We start from the raw sequence: 6,682 nt of genomic DNA on the forward strand, positions 1-6,682 counted from the left end.
GGGAAAGGGAAAAATAATACAAGCGAGAAGGAGAGAGGAGAGAGAGGAGGAGAGAGAGAGAAGAGGGGAGGGGAGGGGGGATAGTAGAGGATAGGAAAGGCAGCAGAACACAACAGACACTAGTATGGCAATATGTAAATCAATGGATGTGTAACTGATGTGATTCTGCAATCTGTATATGGGGTAAAAATGGGAGCTCATAACCCACTTGAATCAAAGTGTGAAATATGATATATCAAGAACTATGTAATGTTTTGAACAGCCAACAATAAAAAATTTAAAAAAAAAATAAATAAATAAATAAAATGTGATAGTAATTCTGTTGTTTAAATAAATAAATTTCCATTATCATATTAATGTAAACCATGTTTAATCAACTCAGTAGAAGAAGGTCTGAGTAGTTCTGACTTCCACCGACCAGTGGACTGTTGTTAAGTTCTAAGGATCCTTCCATTCAGCCATGCGACTCCAGAAAATCTGCCCCTGGGATCAGACAGTTGCCCTTCTTGGCATCTCACAATTCTGAAACTGTGAGTCTAATATAAACTTTTTCTCTTCTAAGCTGTTTTTGTATTTTGCTCTCAGCAATGAAAAGCTGACTAACACATGAATCAAGGAAATAGACCTCTGTACAAGACTAGGAAACAATGATAGAGGTTCCTGTTTCCCAAACATTAGTCATTCATGTGCCATTTTCATGACATGGGCTCTGCTCACATATTGACCTTATCATCATTTATTTAAAAATTGATGATATTATACAGTTTTCAGTTTAAATAAAATAAATTTCTTCTCAAAAGGACCCATTTTTCTACTATTGTGAAAGAAAAGTCTTGTTATAAATAAAAGGTAATTATGAAATATACCCTATAATTTTAAAACTCTACCTATATGAGTCCATGTATCACTCCAAATAATCCTGAATTCCTAAACGTGGCTGATGGAGTACATACACACCTGCATACACTTTTGGAAACTCTATAGTAGATGAGCTTGGCTGAGCAAAGCCAAGGCCAGTGTGATCCAGAGACCGTTTCCTTCCACTAGCTTATGGTTGGCACAGGGTCCATAACTTCTTCCTAGAAGCTAAAAAAAAAAAAAAATGAAGCAGACCATTGACCTCAAAAAAACTTAAATAATTTATTTATCAAAGAACCTATGCATATCTCCATGCTAGTCTAACTTTCTTATATATTTGAGAGCTATTATAGGAATCTGTGTAGCTAAGTATCATATTTTAGAAGAAAATGTATTATTAAAACCTTTCTAACTCATGGTCAAGATGCCCTTTGACAAGATAGTTAAACTTGATGATGTTATTCATCTTATCTGTTTGAAAAGGTCTAAAATGCTTGTCCTGCCTCCTCTTAAATAAAACTATCAAAAGGATTAATGGAAGAAAACCTCTAGAATACTCCAAACTCTCTCCAAAAAGACAGCAGTAAAACAGCAGGTGCCTCTTGTGAACATACATTTGTCTTCTTCTTGTAAATTCATCCTGAAGGACATCAGGCTTCCAGCTTATATTTAATTGGCTGATTATGTTGTCACTCTTGAGCTCCTTGCCAAGTTGCAGGGAAGAGTTTTCTTGGAAACCATAGTTTCCAAACTTTCTCCAGCTATGCAGTTTAATTACATCTAGCAAAATGACAACAGAGCTCATAATTAGCCTGGAGATTAATTACTGCTAAATCAGTCCAAACACCACAGCTACCAAATTCAACACAGGTGCTTAGGCAAAGAGAAAAGAGTTTTCTCAATACCTAGCATAAGGTGGACATGAAAGATTCACTTTATGATCCTCTTCCCATGAGCTTAAACATACAACCTGTGCAAAATGCCTCATGTCTTTATAGCCAGGATGTCCCTAAGTATTTTTAAAAGAACAAGGCCCACAAGAACTCAAAATAGCGATACCATATGTACTGAAATGTATAATGACTGAAGCAAAATCTTCCCACTCAAATTTCTGCAATAGAGCTTCTTTTCCCCTTTTGCATTTTATTCATATTTCATCTTCTGTTTTTAGAATTACAAATGCAAGAGAGATGGGAGTTGATGTTCAATTGGTGCACTAGTTAGCTATCTATCACTGTGATAAGATACCTGAGATAATCAACTTAGAAGAAGAAAAGATTTATTTTGGCTCATGGCTTTAGAAGTTTCAGTCTATGGTCACTTGGCTCTGTCACTTTACACCTGAGGTGAGGCAGAATATCATGGAGGAAAGTACATGGTGAAGCAGAGATGCTCACCTCATGGTGCTGGGAAACAAAGAGAAAGAGGAAGAAGCTGAGGTTCTAGTATCATCTTGAAGGCACACCCCCAATGGCCTAACTTCCTTCCACTAGGCCCCTCCTCCTAAGTACTCCGCCACCTCCCAATAGCACCATTAGCTGAGGACCAAGTCTTCAAAATATGGACCTTCTGGGGACATTTAATAAGTACATAAAGTTTCAATTATGTAAATGAATGTGTTCTAGAGATCTTCTGTACACCATTGCACCTGTAGTTAACAACACTATATTGTGCACTTAAAAACCTGTTAAAAGGGTAGAATTCATGTTATTGTTCTTGCAGCACAAAGAAGTTTTGGGAGGTGATGGATATATATCTATTACCTTGATAGTGGTAACCAGTGTGTATCCAAGCTCATCAAATTGTATGTATTATATCTGTTCAGAATTTTGTATAGTAATTTATACCTCAATAAATCTGTTTTTAACAAAAGAAAGAAAAGAATAAGCAAAAAACCTTATTGTACCTTATGTTCATCCTGTGCCCCTAAACATGCCATGAAAACCCATAGAGAAGGCCACCACCCTGCCAGACACAGTGATGAGCACTGCCAGACCAGACTCTAAAGGCAACAACCACCTCTCTGCAACATTTTCTTTCCTCTCTGAGAATTACTGGAAGAGGAAAAGTTTCGGTTAGCTAGACAGGGAAAGGAAGGGATTGATCCCATTTATAAATGCTTTATCACTTTTTTATCTACAAATCACTTGGGGTACCTTTAAATACATGTATGCCTAGAATCAAACAAACAGATTATATTTTCAAGGGATTTTAATGTACAGCTAGAGTTGGGAATGACTGGCCTGGAGTCACAAGTAGATTGGACAGACTGTATAATTCTATAAGACCCAGGGGAACAGACAGAACCAGAAGTGGAGAAGGGAAAAAGAACAACAAGGTCAGAATATAGGAGACAAAAAGAATGAAGAGCTACAAATCAGAATCTCAGAAGCTTGCATACAAATGCAGCTGGTTATGATTTTGCTGAAAAAGCACTTTCAATGGGTTTATAGGATACATGTGTTTATTGGTTTGATTTTGTTTGCAAATTTATTTGTAAATTGGAGGAGTGATGATTTCTTTGCTTGTTTTGTTTTTAATAATCCTAAAATTGACTAAAACAAATAAATTATGTTTATGCAACTGGAAGGGAAACCTGTGCAAAGGAAGGAGGGAATGAAATCTGGAGAGAGCTTGTGAAAAGATTTAAATACATGAAATGTATGCAAATGTGTAGGACTAATGTTCCTATCTCAGCCTACACCAGGACGTGAGGGAAGCTACTGCAAAGCCATTTGCTTGCACAAGACTGGAGGAGAGAAGACATGGCTGCCAGGAGAGGAATGTTGTCAGATCCACTTCAGAATGAGCACAGCCGAGCTTGTCAGTGCTGGGAAGCCAACCACTGTGCAGCCAGCCGAACCACCATCTGCCAGGCTGTCTTGTCGGTGCTGGGACAAGCTGAGAGCAGCCACCCACCCCACCTCAGGGAAACAGGGACAGGAGACCTCTCAACACAGCCCTGTCAACAGGGGTCCAAGGGTATGAGGCCCCAGAGACAAAGACCCCCCAAGACAGTCCTGTGTACAGGCATCCTCCCCACACACCCTTGGGCTTACCCAGTAGGAAAAGGCACTCCGTACGGCTGCATCCTCTCTTCCATCCTCAGGTCCCCAGCTCCCAGGTGGGATTGCTCAAGTCCACTTGGTGTAGCCATGATGCAAACTCTGAAGACCTGGGTTCAAGGCTCAGTTCTACATTTGCCTTATTAGAGCATCGGCAAATCATTTCATTTCTGTAAGTCCCAGTTTCCTCATTTGTAATGGAGGTAAGGTGGAAGAGTTCATCTCATCAAACCATATCATTCTACAAACAAATAAACTGAGAACCAGAAACTATAAAGTGAATCCCCAACTTCACCCAGCTAACAGACGACTATGCAGAATGGAACACCCACATTTCCTCACCAGAATCCAGTTTTCTTTCTCACCAGCTCCCCTCTACCTCAATATTTCCCCTAACTCCTTTGTAAGAGGGGATCTTAGGAGATAGGAAGAGCTTATGGTTCAGTATCATGGATTAACTACTCACACAGCTCCACTTCGCTCCCCAAAGCCCATTGGTTCATAAACAATGTTTTTTAAAGAAAGAGAATGAGATGGAGTGGGGAGGCCATAGCAATAACCCATCAAGTTTGGAATGTGTCCTGGGTGACAGAAAACTCATTGAGATTGGATTGGTAGAGAAAAACTTCCAAAACAACAAGAAAATCACTGATATTGATTATGTTAAGTAGGATAAATAACATCACATTTTATTATTAAATTAGATATATAATTTATGTAATCTATATTAATCACATATGTATTATAATATGTGATAGATTACTAATCAGCCTTCTGAATACATAGTAGTTGGGATGATCTTCATATACTGGCAGAGACATATGTTAATAATGTAATGGCTCTTGACATATGATATGTCAAGAGCTTTGTAATGTTTTGAACAACCAATAAAAAAATAAATAAATAAATTTAAAATAATAATAATAATATAATGGCAAATAATAATAATAATAAAATTGCAAATGAAAAAAACTCCCAAACTATATGATTAACGTAAGTTATTTTACATTTGCATGAAGCACATTTGGACATTTAAAATATAACTACATACATGGTATTATAAAAACACCTGAACTATCATAGGCTCCATTATATACTTAAGGAAACTGAGGCACAGAGGGGTAAAGAAATTTTCTCAAGGTCACAGGGCTACAATGAGTAAATGGAAGGGCTGCAACACAAATTGAGACCATCTGCTTCACCAATGACTCTCCACCTGTCCCAACAGTACAGAAAGCTCTGAAAGCACAGATACCAATATAGCCCCCAGGGAAGTCAATGGTGAAAACTTTTAAATTTTCTTTTACATTTTCCTGTTGTTCAATAATATTCAATAAGAGTATTATTTTTTTCATGTTTTAAAAATTATCATACTGCAAAATTCGGGTTCTTAGAATGCACAATGTAGGAATTATAACATGTGTAAAAGTTCATTTCACTACCAGCACAATTAGGAGACAGAATAGTTTTGTTGTACCCCCAAATCTCCCACTTTCTCTCATTTTAGAGCCACATGATCCCCCCACACCAAACCCTATAGCTTTGATTTGAGAATATCATGAAGCATGTAATCTTTCAAGATTAGCTTGTTTAACTCAGCATAATGCCTTTTCAATTTATCCAGGTAGTTTCAGACACTGATAGTTTGTTCCTTTGCATTGTTGTATAGTATTCCATCCTGGAGATGTACCAATTCATTTATCCATCTTCCCCATTGAAGGACATGTGAGATGCTTCTCATTTTTTTTCTTGTACAGAAAAGCTCTAAGCATTTGTATGCAGGTTTTTGTAGGAACACACCTTTTCATTTGTCTTGGAGAAAATACTTAGAAGTTTGCTTGCTGGGTATAATAAGAAGTATATCTTTAATTTTTTATGAAACTGCCAAACTGTTTTCCAGAGTTGCTGCACAATTATGCATTTCTACTAGCAATGGATAAGAGTTCCAATTGTTCCTATTCTCATCAGCACTTGATATTTTCGGTGAATTTTTTCACTTTAGCCATTCTCATAGGCATGTAGAAACAATATGTTACCTTTAAAATTTAAAAAAATGAAAAATATTTAATACTATTGGCAAACATAGGCAAATAGGTTATCTTCTAAACTATTATAGAAATATAATTAAGAGCTGTTTTTGAAAATTGTATTTATATGTTAAATATTTATTGAGCATCTAATATGTGCCTGCTGTGCTCCTCACTTGCATATTTCAAAGGAATTTTCATGTACTTCCTGATTTTTCACATCATTTTCATCTTTATTTTCTATTTATCTATAATGCCCACAGTTTGCTTTTGTAACCCCAAACTAAGCATACAAAGAAAGTATGGATAGTAATAAAGATAATATATGAAACTCCAAATAATTATTATTTATGTTAGTAATTTGTTATTTGGAAAAATGTTGGTCTCTGCCGATATAAAAGTCAAGACAAGAGGAAGCCTTAGGCAGTGGACTTGGTTCTAGAATTTTTCCTGCTTGCTCTACCCTGAACCCTTGTTTTGTCATCTATCAAAAGCACCATAACAGGTGGAAGAGTTTGTTTATTTCCTAACAAATGCCTTGTGAGTGTTTGACAATGAGAAATTAATTAGAGAAGATATAAGGGCCAATTGATTTTCTGGCTGCCAATTGTCCACTTTGTAGATTATTTATAGAAGCCAGAAAGAAAATAGGAGGAAAAAAAGGCAAAGAAGTCCACCTGGGGGTAGAAAGCAGCAAAGGGGATGCCCAGGAATTCAATTACAGCAATCCCT

At 36.8% G+C, this 6,682-nt stretch overlaps 1 long non-coding RNA gene across 2 annotated transcripts in view; it reads right to left on the reverse strand.

Moving 5' to 3' along the window:
- The window catches only part of LOC125617929, a 26,484-nt gene extending 22,443 nt beyond the window's left edge, over window positions 1-4,041 (reverse strand). For both annotated transcript variants that reach the window (XR_007349071.1, XR_007349070.1), the window contains exon 1: window positions 3,918-4,041. This is a non-coding gene — a long non-coding RNA (uncharacterized LOC125617929). The remainder of the gene's footprint in view (window positions 1-3,917) is intronic.
- Window positions 4,042-6,682: the final 2,641 nt, after the last annotated feature.

The sequence above is a fragment of the Marmota marmota genome, unplaced genomic scaffold (assembly GCF_001458135.2).
Source record: "Marmota marmota marmota unplaced genomic scaffold, marMar, whole genome shotgun sequence".
Lineage (NCBI taxonomy): Eukaryota > Metazoa > Chordata > Mammalia > Rodentia > Sciuridae > Marmota > Marmota marmota.